This window comes from Canis lupus, chromosome 33, assembly GCF_003254725.2.
Source record: "Canis lupus dingo isolate Sandy chromosome 33, ASM325472v2, whole genome shotgun sequence".
NCBI lineage: Eukaryota > Metazoa > Chordata > Mammalia > Carnivora > Canidae > Canis > Canis lupus.
Window position 1 is genome coordinate 724,725 of NC_064275.1, and position 17,410 is coordinate 742,134.

General features: G+C 41.5%; 1 long non-coding RNA gene across 1 annotated transcript; it reads right to left on the reverse strand.

The window, feature by feature from the left end:
* Positions 1-1,831: 1,831 nt before the first annotated feature.
* Positions 1,832-17,055, reverse strand: LOC112641437 (uncharacterized). The gene is made up of 5 exons (XR_003124645.3): positions 16,925-17,055; positions 7,762-7,924; positions 6,487-6,779; positions 3,858-4,005; positions 1,832-1,974 (listed from the first exon to the last, which is right to left on the reverse strand). It is a non-coding gene; the product is annotated as an uncharacterized LOC112641437 (long non-coding RNA).
* Between the last annotated feature and the right edge of the window lie 355 nt (positions 17,056-17,410).

The window sequence follows — 17,410 nt, forward strand, 5'->3', positions numbered from 1 at the left end:
AATTTTTTTCAACTCAGTCTTAATCTTCAGAAGAAAGATACTAGAACAAAATCCATTTAAATTCTCAGTTGCTATCTAGTTTAAAATCATGTCATTTAAATATACTTAGAATTCCATCTAGCAAACATATTAAGAGGATTATGTCTTCCCTTAAAATAAGCTCATCTTCTTTAGGGCAGAACCAATAATCAACCACTATCATATCTGAGCTTACTAAATGTAGAGCCTTTTAGAAGGCTCATTTATTTTTTATTTTTTTGAAGATTTATTTTCTGGGAAGGAATCACATATTCTACTTTGTGTATCACTTGAAAATTACAGCATCAAGAATATCACTGCAGACTAATAAAGAGAGAAATCTTTTTAGGGAGCTATGGATAGAAGAGGATATAGGACGGAGTTTGCAGTTCACTTTATGAAACTGGCACAGCCCTCGTTCCTAGCTAATTATTTTGAGAAAGAGTAAGCCTAATAGTTTGTTTATTATTAAATCAGGCACAACATACACATGTTCAAAGAACACTTCATGACAGCAAAGTTTGAGATCATTATCCAATTCAACAGAATACATAGGGTGGTATAGTAACAGAAAAAGGCCCTTGAATATTTGAATAATAACCTCTAGAAAAAATGAGATATCTTGGTGCAAATAGACTATTGTTTTTGAAACCAATGTAATGTTTCATAAAGGCATGTAAGAGTATTTTATTTATTTGACTTCATTTTATGCATTTGTTGTTGATTCATTTACAGATGTGAAAACTATATATTATTGTACAGACCTGGGATTTAGAATACTTGAATTTACGTGTTTCTCTGCTAATAGTGTGTGACTCTGGCAAACCTCTATGACTCAGATCTTTGGTTTTCCCTGCCAAACCCCCTATAAATAACACTTGTTTTGTATTAGAGCAGTCTTACTAATCCACTCTTAAACACCCTTCAAACTATTAGAAAAATATAAATTTTACTTTTTTTGAGATTTTTAAAAATAATATAGAGATGCTTTAGTTTAATTTTGCTTGTTATGGAAATGTTAATGACTGAATTATTTCCCCAAATTCATATATTGGACCCCCAACTCTCAATGTGATTATACTGAGAGATTCACAGATATGACCTTTATAGGTAAATAAGATTAAATGAAGTCACAAGGGTGGGGCTCTGATCCAATAGGATTAGTGTACTCTTAAAAGAGGTACCAAAGAGTTCAGGCTCGCACTCTCTTGCTCTCCCTCCCTACCCACCTCTCTATTCCCCTCATCCTCTCCCTCTTCATCTCCTCTTTTCTTTTCTTTTCTTTTCTTTTCTTTTCTTTTCTTTTCTTTCTTTTCTTTTCTTTCTTTCTTTTCTTTTCTTCTTTTCTTTTCTTTTCTTTCTTTCTCTCTCTCTCTCTCTCTCTCTCTCTCTCTCTCTCTCTCTCTCTCTCCCTCTGCCATGTGAAGACATAGTGAGAAGACAGACACCTGCAAGCTAGGAATAGAGTCTCACCGGACCCCAACCATGCTGAACTTAGACTTCCAGCCCCTAGAACTTAAAAAAAAAAAAAATCCTGTTATATCAGGTTGCCCGGTCTGTGGTATTTTATTACATGACAGTCCAGGTAGACTTAATACAGAGAGGACTCAAGATGGCAATAAATATGAGTATTTGTTCTGAGTCAATTAAATTGAAGTAAAATCAACTGGAAACACACTTCTTATAATCACATTCATACAGTGGATTTCCATGCAACTATTAACATAATTATAATTATATGAGAAGATAAACTATATATTTTTAAAAAACTGTATATTAAGTGAAAACTGAAAGTTCTAACACTTACCCAGCATGGGCCCTTATTTTATGTATGCATTTTTATAGCGTATATAAAAATGTCAGTGGTGGTTATCTTTATTCGGTGAGAATACGTGTCATTGTAAATGTCTTCTTTTGGCTTAATTGTTCGTTGTCTTAGATAAGTCCATATTAATTCTGTAACAGAGAAAATTGATTATTTCAGCTTCTAATGTAGTTTGACCAAATTTTAAAATATTACAAGTTAGCACCTCAAAGAGATAAGTGGTAACAAGATAGCAAGAACATTATGCAGGGATAACACAATCCAGATTTGTGAAAATTTTAAATATATTTCAAAGCTGAGGTTCTCAAATGATAATGCCAGGAACACATTTAGACCAGAGAGCTCCTGGTGCAGTCATCAGCAAGCAATTCTCGCAGTGGATAATCTGATCGAATATCTGATCTTCACTCCACCTTTACCCTCAATCCAGCCCTTTTGAAATTCAATCATGGTACTAGGGAACACCAAGTATTTTGCCCTGAGTGTGACAGGGTTAGGAGCACACACGATCAATACTTTATATCACCATACCCTTCGGTGTTTAAACATTCTGATCAGAAACATGTGCGGGGGGAGATGTTGATCAGGAAAAGTCAGGATCTTTCCTTCAGAGTTAAACCCAGAAATATTAAGGTGAGTGTAAAGGGTGGGGCGGAGGTTTGGAATGGGGTAAAGTACACATTTATGCTTATTGAATGACGGACACTAATCGAAGCTCTGTGATCTCCTGGAGCTTATATTCTGGAATAAGATATTAAGTAATTAAGCAATAAACAAGCAAGATAAGTTCAGATGGCTACATGTTAACACATTAACAGGACAAAATGAAGGAGGGAGATGTGATGAAGAGCTCTAGGAAACAGTTTCAATTTGTGTGGTCGGGGCGTGTGGGGGGTGCTCTACAAGAGATAATGATGGAAGGGTACCTAAATGACCAGAAAGCAAATTCCATAAGGGATCAGGGGAAGGATATTTCCAGCCACACAGATTTGCAAATACAAAGGCAGAAACAAGCTTGGCATTTACAAAGAACAGGACATTTAAAAGTCCTGTGGCTGGAGCACACAAGCAGGGGAGCAGGTGGTGGGAGAGAAACTTAAAAAGAGCTGACATATGGGTTTGTAGGCCAGAGCAAGGGATTTACATTTTGTTCTGTGTGGAATAGGAAGTCATCAGTGTGGCTTCTGCAGGGTGTATTATGATATGATTCCCATTTGAACATGGCCCTCTGGTTGACCAAATTCATTAAAATCTCATGGAGCTGGGAAACGGAAAATAAGAATGGTTTTTACAAGTGAATCAAGTGAGTATTAGAATTGAATACATTTGAGAAATTTGTCTTATGAGACAAGCGCCAGCCTTAGCTGCCAGGGAGACAATGCTTAAGTCAAGTGAAAATATGTAAGAACCTACAACCTCATATAAATCTATTTGCTCTGAATCTGTCCCAGGGATGTTTTAAAAATAAAAATTTAACGTGGCCTGTGTTTGATCTCTTGGAATTTATATTCCAGGGAGGAAAGTCAACAAAAGATCTTATTTGTTTGATAACAATTAAACAAAAAAAGAACATCATTCCCCATCCCTAAGGAATATAACACTTAACAGCAAATAATAAAAATTAAAAAAAAAAAAAAAGACACCATGACAGGTCCACAGAAAAAACTGCAGCAGAAAGGAAGACTTCTTCCACTTTTTGAACAATGGGCCTGGCATTGCCATTTCGTGCGAGGGCCCACAGATTATGCAACTGAACCTGTTTACAGATTCTCCTCATTCTGTAGAATCAGAAGAAACTCCCCACCTCCAAGAATCATAAAGATGACATAAAATAAAGCACATGTAGTACCTGGCACAAGGCCTAGCAAACGTAGGCGGTCAGTAGGAAATAGTTGCTGTCTGCCCCCTTCCCCCATGCTCCTTGTCATTCATGGATCGTGTCTAGTAAGATGCTTCACCTTCGGGATCCTTGGCCTTCTCACCCATAAAATAAGGAGGCGGGGCAAGATGCTACCTGAGGTTTCACACAGGGTGGTTTTTCTCTGCCAACCAAAGTGGTCCCCGTGCCAGCATGTCCCAAGAACAAGTCACGGCCACAGTCAGGAGCATCTCGCAGCTTGAAGAATGGCTTCTCTTAACTCCTGAGGCAGCCGACATTGTACCTGGTAAAACCAAGCTTCTGTTCTGAGGAATTCCATTCAAGCTCTTGCACTTGTTTCTAAGGCCTTGGATGTTTTAATTATCAATAAAATGTTAATGTATATATGGCTGCTATTAAAGTCTTCTTATCTCCTTACAAAATAGTTATGCCTGCTTTTTATTTTTTAAATCTGCTGATTAAAATCCTTGCTACTCCAAAAACATATTACACTTTGCATAAAAACCCATATACATCCACATAGAATTCTGGAGCTGCTTTTAAAATAGTGTTGGACATCATGAGGTAGAAACATGTGAAATGGATGATCTCTGCAACTGCAGGAGAAAATTTATAATTATAAGTAACTTTTAAGATATACCATGAGAGGGAAATAATTTAAAAAGCTATATAAGAACATAAAATATTTTTTCCTTGACCTTCCACTTCACTCTTGCATCCCCTCCAAACTGAGAAATTTCTCATCTAAATCTAACTGCAAAATTCACAAAACACGAATTGGGTGACAAAATGAGAGAACATCTCTACTCTCTGTCAAGGAGTTGAAAAGACAGGAAAACATCTTTATTAAGGGGTAAGGGATTGAATAGGAAACTACAGACCAGGTTTTCAGAAAGGGAAAGTAACTATAGATTTAGGGCTTAAGAACGGAGACTGTTGTCTAAGCAGAATATAAAAAGCAGACTAATTTTTCAAGTGATGATTTCAGTTACCTTAGTAGCGAACAGAATAAATAAACGCATCACTTTGTCATGGGTCAAATCAAATTATAAACGGGCTGGGGAGGATAATTCACATCAATTCTGATATATGTATAACATTTGTGGTATATTTTTCACGTTAGTTACTGAATAGAACACATAAGAGCAGAGGGCTTTACTTGATACAGCCTCAACTACATTCACAGTAAGTCCGTGGCATGAAAGGCTGAGCTTTCCTAAAATCAGTTCTAAGAGGGAGCCTGGTAATTAATTGCTGTCTGCTTTTCAGGAAACATGCTCATTGACTAATTCCCTGTAGCTGTGTAAGATTTAGTAGGGCATAAATTTATTTTAATTTGGGAATGCTCAAGGTTAGACTTCTGGGGGTGTAGAGTGTTGAGACCAAGGAGGTGACGGTCACCCGGGCGGAGCGTGAGGCTTCGGTGGTGGTGCAACGTAGACCTGTCACACTCACGGAAAGACGATGATGCAGCTACAGAATGACAAGGGAATCCATCACAAAGGGTTGCGTAGCTCTTTTCGTGAGAAGCTTATTATATCCCAAGAGGGGAAATGTCATTTACTGGTTAACCTATCTGGTAGCTTTACGTGAGCCGATGAATAAATACGGTCATTCCCGTAATTGAAACGGAGCCTTCCTGAGGGAAGCTGGTAGAGGGCATGGCTGTATTGACAAAGAATCTGGGGGAACTTACTTGCTTTGCATTTTAAAGGATTGGGTCCTTATTATCCTTCGTGTAATTACTATACGACGAAGATGGCACTAATACTACAATAGTGTCCCCACCCGGTGCCATTTATCCGAGGAGATCAAAGGAACTTAGAAACTCGCAACTAAATAATCCACTGTGGTAAGCATCATGGGAGATGCACTTGCCCAACGAACAGCAGAGCAGGAAAAAAATATGTCCTCGGGTTGAAAGGAAAGCAAGTCTAGTTTCCTTAAAGTTATTAACTTTAAATTTAATTTAATTTAAATTTAAATTTGAAATTAAATTAACTTTAAATTAAAGTTATTAACTCTTTAGTTATCCGGCACAGAACTCTCGAGAAGAGGCTGGGTAACCCTGAATGGGTCAATGGTGTATCTAACCGAGGAGCCTAAGAATTGCACCTCCTCAGACCCCCCCCCCCCCCCGCCCCATATTTACAGCCTCACACCAAAAGACAAATGGGTAAAGCCAAGGTAGAGGACTAAATTCGTTTTTACACGAAACTGAGTTAGCCAGCGTAGGGACAAATTCATAGGGACCCATCGTCTGCAACGGCTGCTAGGGAAGTTGGAGGACATTACAAACAGGACAACTATTTATGGTAAATGGAAGGATATCAGGACTTGGGCCTCCGCTAAGAGTGATACAGAGTGTCAGTCTGAGTAGGACACTTGGTCAGAGGAGAAATAGGGAAGTATTCAGATGTGTGATAGCTCCTTGCTGAGTGACTGTGGTTGACCCTTTATTCTTTCACATCTAAAAAAGCAAAAAATTGGCACTTACTGTTAACCTGTTTTTAACTTGTTTCAAGGTACAATTTATTTCCAACCAGAAAAAGAGATTCCGGAGTTGTTTTTGTAGATTCGGTCATTAACACAAGATGAAATAACCTACGTAAGTCATATTTCCAATTGCAGTAATTTCTGAGATTCACTGTGGCATCCATGGTACCTCACCTGCGGGAGCCACTCCATAAACGCTTGTGGGGTCACGATTATGTGCTATTGTTGTATTTTTACAAAACTTATTTTATATAAACCTAGATAATACCTGGCCTATTAGGTCCCAAGGCGGAAGCGACCCTGCAGTCCTTTCATCACACAGGCAGCATTTTGCAGTTTCCAGATTCTACTGCACATTCTGCTCAGAGTCTAGGTTCCTCCAGACTATTATTATAAAGATTCAACTCTGAGTACGAATACTAATGTATTTTAAAAAGTTCGAAATCATATTCCATTTGTGCGGGAATGCTGAGAGATGATTAGGAGCTGTCCTCCGGGGTTCTCTTCAAGAAACCAGGTGTCTCAGTTCTCAGAAATTGGTCCTTAAGGAGAGATCCGTCTCTGGAATGAGAACAAGGTTAGAGAATCGTATGAATTTTATGCCTTCGTCTTCTGATCAGGTGCCAAGACAACCGCATAAAATACGGCTAAAAAGGAAGCATTAGGAAATGCTAACAAGGTGGAGAATGAACTCAGAAGACAAAGAGTGAAGGGATTTCCGTGAAGGTGTCAAGTGATGCCAGGATTAGGGCGCCTGTGGCCCCGAGGCCTACAGGTCGTTCAAATACTTGAAAACTGGAGCGAGCGCGGTTGGCAGCTTCCTTCTCTTCTAATGGACGGTTCCAAGTGCACACAACGTGCCCCTTTTGATGTCGTGGAAATAACCGTCTGTGCCTCAAATTACCTCCTAAAGATGCGCTTCACGGGGAGTGCGCTGCGGGGGGCGGGGGGCGCCCGCTGTTGAGCCTCTGACAGGATTTAGTTCTTAAAGGGTAAGGGGATCCCAACTAGAGCAGGAGCGCTGACACCGCCCAGCATCCTCCCCCATCACTACGCCTCCCCGGCTGCGGCCCTACATTAGGGCCCCTACGCAGGAGCCCCGCTGCAAAAGGGACCTGGTGGCCCTGCGACCCGGGGAGTCCGGGGCGTGGGCGGGGGTGACGCGGGCCGAGGCAGGACGAGTCATCGCCTTCGGTGCCGGGAGGGCAAAGCCCAGGGACCCATTCGATCCCAGAGCAGCGGGGAGCAGCGCCCGTGGGAGGGGAGCCCGTGGGAGGGGAGGCCGTGGGAGCGGAGCCCGTGAGAGCAGAGCCCGTGGGAGGGGAGCCCGTGGGAGCAGATCCGTGGGAGCGGATCCGTGGAAGGGGAGCCCGTGGGAGCGGATCCGTGGGAGGGGAGCCCGTGGGAGAGGAGGCCGTGGGAGCGGAGCCCGTGGGAGGGGAGACCGTGGGAGCAGATCTGTGGGAGCACATCCGTGGGAGGGGAGCCTGTGGGAGGGGAGCCCGTGGGAGCGGAGCAGTTCGGAGACGCAACACTTTTCTACCTTGTTTCCTCAGTGAACTTTCATTTTCCGGATGGAATTGCTGCGTCGAGTTGGACCCGCTGCTCCGTGTGCCTCGAGCCCCTCAGTGCAGGTGCTTTGGCCCCCTGATCTGATCACAGAGAGACTTTTAACGCTGGAGAGGATCCCGGAAAATAGGGCTAAACTGGAGGAATTAAAACATAGGTCAAGGATCAGGGTGTTTCTTTCCTGGGAGAAAAAATATCTGGGAATTTAATTCTTGCAGTTACCCTGCTTAAAATAAAGACTTTCACTCTGACTGTAAGAAACCCGGTTACACATTGACTTAACTGATTTTGTTTTGTTTTGTTTTGTTTACTTAATTGTTCCACCCACACGGGTGGGCCTGGCAGGTCAGCTCCCCTCCAGGGAAACAGCTCCACCAGCCCGAGTTAGTTCTGACCTTCGCAGGGGCCTTTGCCCTGGTCTCCACTCAGGCGGGTCGCTGGGGTGGGCCCCCACCCCCACCCCCACCCCCCACCCCCGCCCAGCACACGAGGTTATTTAACACATTTTTCCTACAGTTATATTTCTTGTCTCGGTCTTAGTTCCATCACGGAATCTAGCGACTTCCACGTGATTCTTGAATATTTGTCTACCTTAAGATTCAGCATTTTTACTCTTTACTGTAAAGTTCTATGGGTTTTGACAAACACATTGTCATTTTCCCACCACGACCGAATCACAGAGAACAATCTCAGTAAACTGCCTCGCCCCTAAGTTTCCTGTGCTACATCTATTCGATTCTTCCAACTCCCAAAACTACTGGAAATCACTGATCTTTTGAACCTGTGTCGAGTTTTACCTTTTCCAGAATGCCACGTAATTTGAATCATACGTCATTGCTGTCTTCAGTGTAGTTTCCTTCACTTAGCAAAAGATGCATTTAAGATTTACCCAAATACATTTCTTCATGACTTGATAGCTCACACCTTTTATGACAGAATTGCATCCCCTTGCATGGATGCGCTTAGATTATTTATCCACGCACCCTTGGAGGACGTCTCGGCTGCTTCCAGTTTGGGACTGTTAGGAATAAATCTTTTGTGACTTTTATATTCCATTTGGGGTGTGTGTGTGCGTAAGTTTTCAAATCAGGTGGATAAATATTTAGCAGCACAATTTCTGGATTATGTGGTAAATCCTATGTTTAGCTTGTAAGAAACTCCTCCACTGTCATCTTCCAAAGTGACCATATCATTTTGCATTTCCACCAGCAATAAATGAGCATTCCTACTGCTCTGCACCCTCACCAGCAGAATATTCTCATGATTTTTGGAAGGAGATTTTAAATATTTGAATAAGTCTATAGTGTAATCTTGTCGTTCTTCTAATTTGCCTTTTCCTAATGACAAATAATGTTGGGCGTCTTTTACATATGAACTTCTATCTTCTATGATGCCATTTATATATCTTCTATGGTGAGATATTTGTCCAGAACTTTTGCTCATGTTTTAATTTGTTTGTTTCCTCCTTGTTGAGTTTTATGGGAATTTTGTCTATTTTGATTGCAAATCCTATTTCAGATCGTTTTTTTCAAATGTGTTCTCTTAGTCTGTGGCTTGCCTTTACATTCTTTTAACATTCCTTTTTTGAGTAGAAGCTTTTAATTTCAATAAAGCCCAAATTATCTATTTTTTTAAGGAACATCCTTTTGATATCATATCCAAAAATAAATCCCCAAGCCCAGGTTCCCGTAGATTTTGTTTTAGAGAGAGAGAGAGAGACAGGGAGCGCTGTGCAGGCAGGGTAGGGGCAGAGGGAGAAGGGGAGTCTCCAGCAGACTCCATGCTGAGCTTGGAATCCAAGGCAGGGCTCATATCACAGCCCTGAGGTGACGACCTGAGCTGAAACCCAGAGTCAGATACTCCACGAACTGGGCCACCAGGGTGCCCCTTGAGTTAACCGTTGTGTAACGTATAAGGCCTGTGTCTCAGATCCTTTCAGGGCCTAGTAAATGGCATATGAGATAAATGGATGTTTAACAAGGTGATGCACAGCGGCGTTTTTAAAAGGTAATGGGGAAGAGAATAAATCAGTCACGGCTCCCAGTACTCTGGCTGTGAGCTCTCTGTGTAGAATTCAGTCTTCAGGAGCTGACGTGAACAGGATGGAGTACAGAATCTGTGGATCTTGTACCTCTGATGTTACAGATTATTTGGTACACTTTTAAAAAATCACAAAGCAAGCTAAATTGCAATAAAAAATATTGTTAGATGTTGTATATATTTTTAAGCTGTGCAAAGTGGTGTGTAAGTGCTGATTACCAAAAGGACACACACATCTTGCTGCTCAACCAATGACATGGCTAAAGGTATGAGGGTGAGGAAGTTAAGAAAACTGCTTTGATGGGCTCTGGGTGCAAGTCAGTATCCTGAAACACAACAAACGCAAATCGAGAAAATTAGAAATAAAGGTGATAAGAGGAGCCTAGCTGAACCCTGTTAAAATTCATTCAGACAATATCGCTTTGACAAGGAATTGGTGGGAATATTTAAGATATTGAATCACAAAAAGAAAATAAACTGGGAATCAATACAAAAACTGTGAAGGCACGGAAATAGGAACAAGGGGCCAGTACTTTATGATTCAGTGAATTCTGGTTCAACCATGATTTGCTGAGACGCTGTGCCATGTGCCTGGGTGATGGGAAGCTCAGGGACACAGTTGGCTTCTCTTAGGGCCTCACCACCCAATAGGCGTGCTCAGATAATATAAGAGGCATGTCAAAGTGACTTACGTACAGAATAGGTGCCAGCTCACTAAAGAATTTAAAATTGTGATGCAAGAGCCTTCCAAGTAGAAAGAGCAGCAGATGCAATAGTAGGAAGCTGCATTGTATATTCTGGCATTTATAAGCAATTCAGCAATTTTGGACCATAAAACAGAAGAGATTTTTTTTAAACCCATTTTTCTTAATCTCATATTCTTTTATAAAGAGATATCCATGTGGGATCTGGTGATCTTACTGTGCCCATGAATAGTAAACATACCTTTAAGTCTGTTTACTAGAACTCATCAAATAAATGATTCTTCTCTTTGAATCCAAACTGAAATGAAAAAAAAAAATTCTTGTGCCTTGTCTGTCTACCTCTTGAAAATGTGAAGCATATAGAATGAGTCTATTCAGATTCATTTCTACTCCTTCATTTTGATGCCAGTCACATACCGTAGAAAGCCCAAAGATACCGGTTAAAAAAATAAGGGAAAAAAATACACATAAATTATGTCAACCATATTACTGACAGCTCCTAGATGGTAACCCACTATAATTACAGCATTTTAAGCACCATTATCGAACCATCTATACATCTCTATAGCATTCCTCTAAGTATGTAAGATCATGGAGAAGATCTTAAAACAAAATAGTAACCAAAAAAAGCAACCAAATCCTTCCAGTTTTGTGCTGGAGCTGGGCTGTGAAGTTCAGGGAAGCCAGCTGGGTATGTTCCTTTCTCAACCCCACATTCAGTGACCTCACAGCAGCAGGTTGAAACTGGCCACGGTGGAAGGATGCACGACGGGATTATTTTCTTTATAACTGTCTTTCCATATTGGAAGAGATTATTCCAGAGTTTACAGACCTCGTGAATATGTCATTAAAAAGCCTGCACGCTCAGAGAAACCTTAAAAATAGAGGAGGAACGCTTGATCGTATAAATAAAGTGATGATATGTTTTGGAAATCCTTGCTGCTACGGACACTGAAAAATTTGCTTCCAACAGAGAGGAAGTCCCCCCAAAATGGAAGTTTTCATGTCAACCAGGAATAATGGTATCTAACACATCAGCATTGCTCTGACCCGCGCGTTCTGAGGCAGAGGACTTCGGGGGCTGCTAGCACATGAAGTTCCTTGAGGTGAATCGCACTGAGATTCAGAATCAAATATGCCCCATGTAGGAAAAGGACAGGAGGCCTGTGAGTTTCCACAATTCGTCTGTATTCTGTGTATTAAGCTGTCAGGGACTATCTAAATCACTTCCTTTTCTGTCACTCTGTCTTTGGACAACATCCTTTGAGACACAACAGCATTCAGCGACGACCTTTCCCTCTGGGGGGGGGGGCGCCCCCCAAAGTCTCAAAATGATATGTAAATCCTGCAATTCATCATGCTCTGTGTAGTACAGGTTTAATTCTTCCTCCTAGGCCCCAATCTGCTGAAACATTACTCTGATATACAGTACAAAAGCGGTAACAAAGATGTTCATATCGGCCCATTGTGAGTTGGTGGCAGGCGGGGAACTCGTGAAGCCCACGGGGACAATAGCTGCAGTTTGAACGGGCTGCTGGGATGCTAAGACGCGGACAAAGGGCCCGTGAAAGGCCGCCGCGGAGGAATGCTCGGCCCGCATTGTGCGCCCCAGCAATCCCGGCTCACAGGGTGGATTTGCATCCCTAATGGGGTTCAGGCTCTGTTTGTGAAAGGCCCGCGCCCGCCTGACCCCGCGTCGGGACAGCGCATGATACCCGGCGCGGCCCAGTATCCTGGGAAAATGCGCCAACTTAAAAGAAGCAAAGGAAGGCAAGAGGAAGGGAAAAAATGAAAGGCTTGAGGCAGTTTTGGTGGTACTTAGCGGCGAAAATTACTTTGGCAAATAATAGAACCTACTGCTGGTAATTACTGCTAACAAGCTTCCCCCAGCCCAAATGTGACACTTGGGCTGATGTGAGAAAAGCTGATATAGGCCAAGCTTATTAAGCTTGAATGAAAGGGAACCTTTTCCCTGTGAAAATATAGCAACTCGGGAGCTTGCAAATCTTGTAATCTAGTGTTACCAATTATTCAGTAAAACAGAAAAATGGCGCTGCAATATTTTAAATGCTTCTCGGATTTAATTCAGTATGGGGCCTTAATCCCAGGCAACTGTAATCAGGAACATGGTTGGTTTCCTAAACATGCACTCTCAGTTCCAAACAAAATATTGTGGGTACTTAATCTTCTACTTCATACTAGAGACCAGTGGGGAAACCTTTCATACTTGATGTCCAGCAGATAACCTGGCAAAACACTTGTTTGGGGGGGGCGAGATCAAAGGGGAGACAACAACAACAACAACAAAAAAACAGTCATAATCTGAAACAAGGCAACAGAATCTTGCTCAAACATGTTCATGACTTATTCATGATCTTAATTTTAAATTTAATTTTGTGTGGTTTGACATAGGAATGTCAACTTCCTCATCAACCTTAAAATTGCTTTAATTAGCGTGAGAAAGTGCTCACATGCGTTTATAGTATCTTTAATTATTATATTAATGAAATATTGTGCTTTATTTGAAAGTAAACTCATATTTCATGAGTAAAAACGAGCAGGAAAATAACAGACATCTCAGAAATGTATTTTATGTATTAGTATATTTACTGAATACGGGAAAAGATCATATTCTTTACTTAGGACACAAGCATTTGTTAAAACATGAGTGTTTCTTGTGGGTAGCAATAATTACTTGAAAGATAAATGCTTAAATCAGCATTTGGTTAAGTTGCATTAGAATTATCTGCCATAGTCATCATCTTTACACACTTATATTGTCGCAGATTTTAAAAAATATTATGATTGACTCTCTGATATAAAGGACACCTTTACTATCTAGCAAACTACAGAAATTTTAAGTATAAACTCATTTAATCCAGTGAAACAAAATCATATGCTGCTGTGGATCTAAAAGGGTTCAATTGCAACTTAATTTTAAAGTTTGCAGTGTAGTTTGACTTGATAATCCATTAGTCCATTGCTTGAGTGTACCAGATGAAGTTTCCAATAATTTGCTTTGCTGTAGCCTAATTACAATGGCCATGTAGCAACACTAAGAGATGTTGTACACAGCATCATTTAGGAGTTAGTATAGACATTTAGTCTGTATTTTTACAATATGACTATTTTACAAGTTGCTTAAAGCACATTTTTAAAATGTGCAAAGTAGCAAAGCCAAAAAGTCACCCATTTATGTAATTATTCATTTTGAAATATGCATGTTTAGTTCTAAGGCTCTATTGTGTTTTATGATTATGTTGCCTTTCAATTCACAATGTCCTTCATTCAGTAGAGTGCTGACTGTCCATACGTGTGGGACTGGGGCCATGTGCTATAGGTAAGCTGTTCACTCAGCAATCAGGACAGCGAACATAGGTTTTGAAAATTTTGCACTAAATGAACAGAGTGAGTTTTTAACATTTCCTTAGATAAAAAGTAAATAATAAAAAATGGAGGATCAGATCACTAAAATATTACATATTAAATTTATGACAACTCAAGTTCGTTAAAGGACTCCTACCATGTGTTACTAACCAAACTTAATGCTGTTCTTTTTTTTTTTTTTAAGATTTTTAAAAATTTATTCATGAGAGACACAGAGAGAGAGGCAGAGACACAGGCAGAGGGAGAAGCAGGCTTCATGGGGGAAGCCCGATGTGGGACTGGATCCAGGGACTCCAGGATCACTCCCTGAGCTGAAGGCTGGCACTCAACCGCTGAGCCATCCAAGGATCTCTGTTCTTTTACTGAATTAATTCCTATGTGGAATTATCTATTTTATCATTCCTGTGCTGTTGCAAAATTGCGAAGAAGATGTCTATTCCTTTATTAGGATGTTTGTGTAAGCTGTGATTATTATCATGTAAAACTTGTTTTTAAATAACTCTGCATATGACTTATCTCCTACCCTTTTCTAGTAAGATGGTAAGTAAATCTAATCAAATGATTTCATCACTTACAGAAGGTAGTAAACACACAACAATCTACTACTTATAAAGCCTACTGCTTATGTGCACCTTTGATCTAGACCAACTGTGGTTTGAGGTCTTTTAAAGGGAAATAAAATTGCTCAGGAGAACTTTGTTTGCAGTCAATGAAGTACATTTTGCAAAAGATGATTAATCTGTGATTTTAAAAAGTCAATTTAATTTTCAAACTTTACAAAAGGATAATCATTTTATAATATATTGTAATAAAGAATTCTCTCTCTGTCTAGTGCAACAATCAGTGAAAAAAATGGAGAATATGGCCTTTCCTCAGTTTTCTTTTTAAGTCATGTAAGTTTTTTCAGGTGGAAGTTTTTGTGGACGCTTATGTGTGTGTGTGTTTTAAGATGTTACCTTTGCCTTGAAGCACAATGCATACATTTAGCATAAATGAATACTTTAATTAATTCAGACCATTGCTGTCCTGATGGGAACCACACAGGATATTGAGGCTGCAATAAGAGGAAGTGTATGTCCTCAGTGATGCTTCATGGCAAAAAATAAAAATAAGTATGTAAAGGAAAGGGATGAAGCAATGAGGCCAGGTGCGAGAACAAGTCAGAGAGAGAGGGTGAGATAGAAGGGGGCTGAGGCAGAGTTGGAAACGCCTTGGCGGGGAAGTGAAGAGAGGGGAGAAGCTGGCAGAAACAGAGGGTAGGGAGAGGTAGGACACTCGTGCCTCCGCAGTGCCAACACTGTAATTCATGATTTTCTTGACTCGGTATTCTCTAGTATAACTGAAACAGAAAACGTTCTGCTGGTGATGCATTTCATCTAATTCATAATTCCATCTAAGACTTCACCTAAGTCCTAATCTGAGGCATTTTGGTTCATCACAGGGAAAGCCTGTAGTTAGAAACAGACGTTATGAGAAAATGAGCTTTTCAGAGCTCTGTGAACATACTGCTATGGAGAAAAAAAAATGACAAACATAGTGATAAGACTGTATTAAGTTTGAAACAACCATGCAAACAAATTTGAGGGATCATCATATTCCTTAAGTAATGTATTGTTTTTGAGGGATATGAGAGATAAAATTAAGGGAAGTACTACTGTATGGGGTAGAATGCTGAAACTGATTTAAATATTTTACTGTGCAAAAATACGTGTCCAAAATTAGGTATAAAATATAGGTATAAAATATAATAAATATGTTAAATAATATATTATTTTTAAACCAATTTTTTTACTATAGAGGTATTATTCTGAGTGAAATAAGTCAATGGGAGAAACAATTATCATACGGTTACAGTCATATGTGGAAATAGCAAAAGGGTCTATAAGGGAAGGAGGGGTACTGGGTGGGGAAAAATTAGAGAGGGAGACAAACCATGAAAGACTTCTAAGTCTGAGAAATGAACAAAAGGTTGGAAAAGGGGAGGTGGGTGGGGGGATGGGGTAACTGGGTGACAGGTACTGAGGAGGGCACTTGATGGGATGAGCACTGTATGTTGGCAAATTGAAGTTACATAAAAAAGTTTTAAACCTTAAAAAATAAAAAGAAGTAAATTAAATAAATAAAAATCAATAAATGGGCTACTCCACTGCCTGAAGAAGGGGAAGAAGGTGGAGGAGAAGGGGGAGGGGGAGGAGGGGGGGGGAGGGGGAGGAGGGGGGGAGGAGGAGGAGGGGAAGGGGAAGGAGAAGAAGAAGAAGAAGAAGAAGAAGAAGAAGAAGAAGAAGAAAAGAAAAAAGAAGAAGGAAGAAGAAGAAGAAAGAAGAAAAGAAAAAGAAGAGGAGGAGGAGGAGGAAAAGAAGGGAAAAAGGAAGAGGAAGAAGAAGGAGAAAGAAGAAGAAGAAGAAGAAGAAGAAGAAGAAGAAGAAGAAGAAGAAGAAGAAGGAAGAAGAAGAAGAAGAGAAGGACAAAGAAGAAGAAAGAAGAAAAAGAAGAAGAGGAGGAGGAGGAGGAGGAAAGGGAGAAGGGAAAGAGGAAGAGGAAGAAGAAGGAGAAAGAAGAAGGAGAAGAGGACGGAGAAGGAGAAGAGGGAGGAGGAGGAGGAGAAGAAAGACTTTTCAGACATCTAAGCGGACGCCGGGCACGATCACGGATGAGACGGGTCACTAAAACAGCCGCGGACGGGGTGGCACGGAGCTCTGGCGGAATTCTCAGCGGTCCAGTCTCACGCCCTGTGCGCTGTCCTTGGGTCCAGCGGTGCGAGGGTTGTTCCTTGGACCCCCCTCCCGTCCACCCACACAGCCAATCCCTGGGGACCTCTGCGGCCTCTTTGGCTTCCAGCTCGTTCCCTTTCCCGACGCAGCCTGCACACCCACGGCCCCCCAGCAGCCTCCCGTTGGTCACCGTCGTGGGGGTCCGGGGGCGGCACCCTCCCCCCCCGCCCCCTCTGCAGGCCCCCACCCCCCCGCGTCCGCACCGTCCGGGCCCCGCGCAGCCCCGCAGACGCACCGCGGCCCCTTGAGGGGCGCCCCCTCGCAGCCGGGACAGCTTTCCCCGGGGTCACACCGGGTCGTGGGCCGCCCGAGGGCCACGGGGTCCCTGCAGCCCTTGCTCTTCCTCTCGGCGCCGCCTTGGACCTGCGACCTTTCCTATTGTGACACCTGCCCAGCCCCCACCTGCGAGCAGTGCCCCCGAGACGTCTCGGTCCCTAGCGCCCAACAAGCCTGCACGTTGCTAGAATATTTGCGGAGTGAAGTCGCGTCTTTTACCTCCCACGGGTGCATAACGCATTCCCTCCCACACTGACACGGAAAAATTAACACGAATAAATTGGATACGTGCGAAAAGAGAGATACCAAGTGTCTTTAACGTCAACAGGTCATCAAGAGAAAAAATATTGCCCTCCTTTAAAAAAAATTGCATTGATAAAACAGTTACAACGCCTTTAGTGACAAAAATCAGTATATCCTTTAAGTAAACTGGTCATTCTCAATA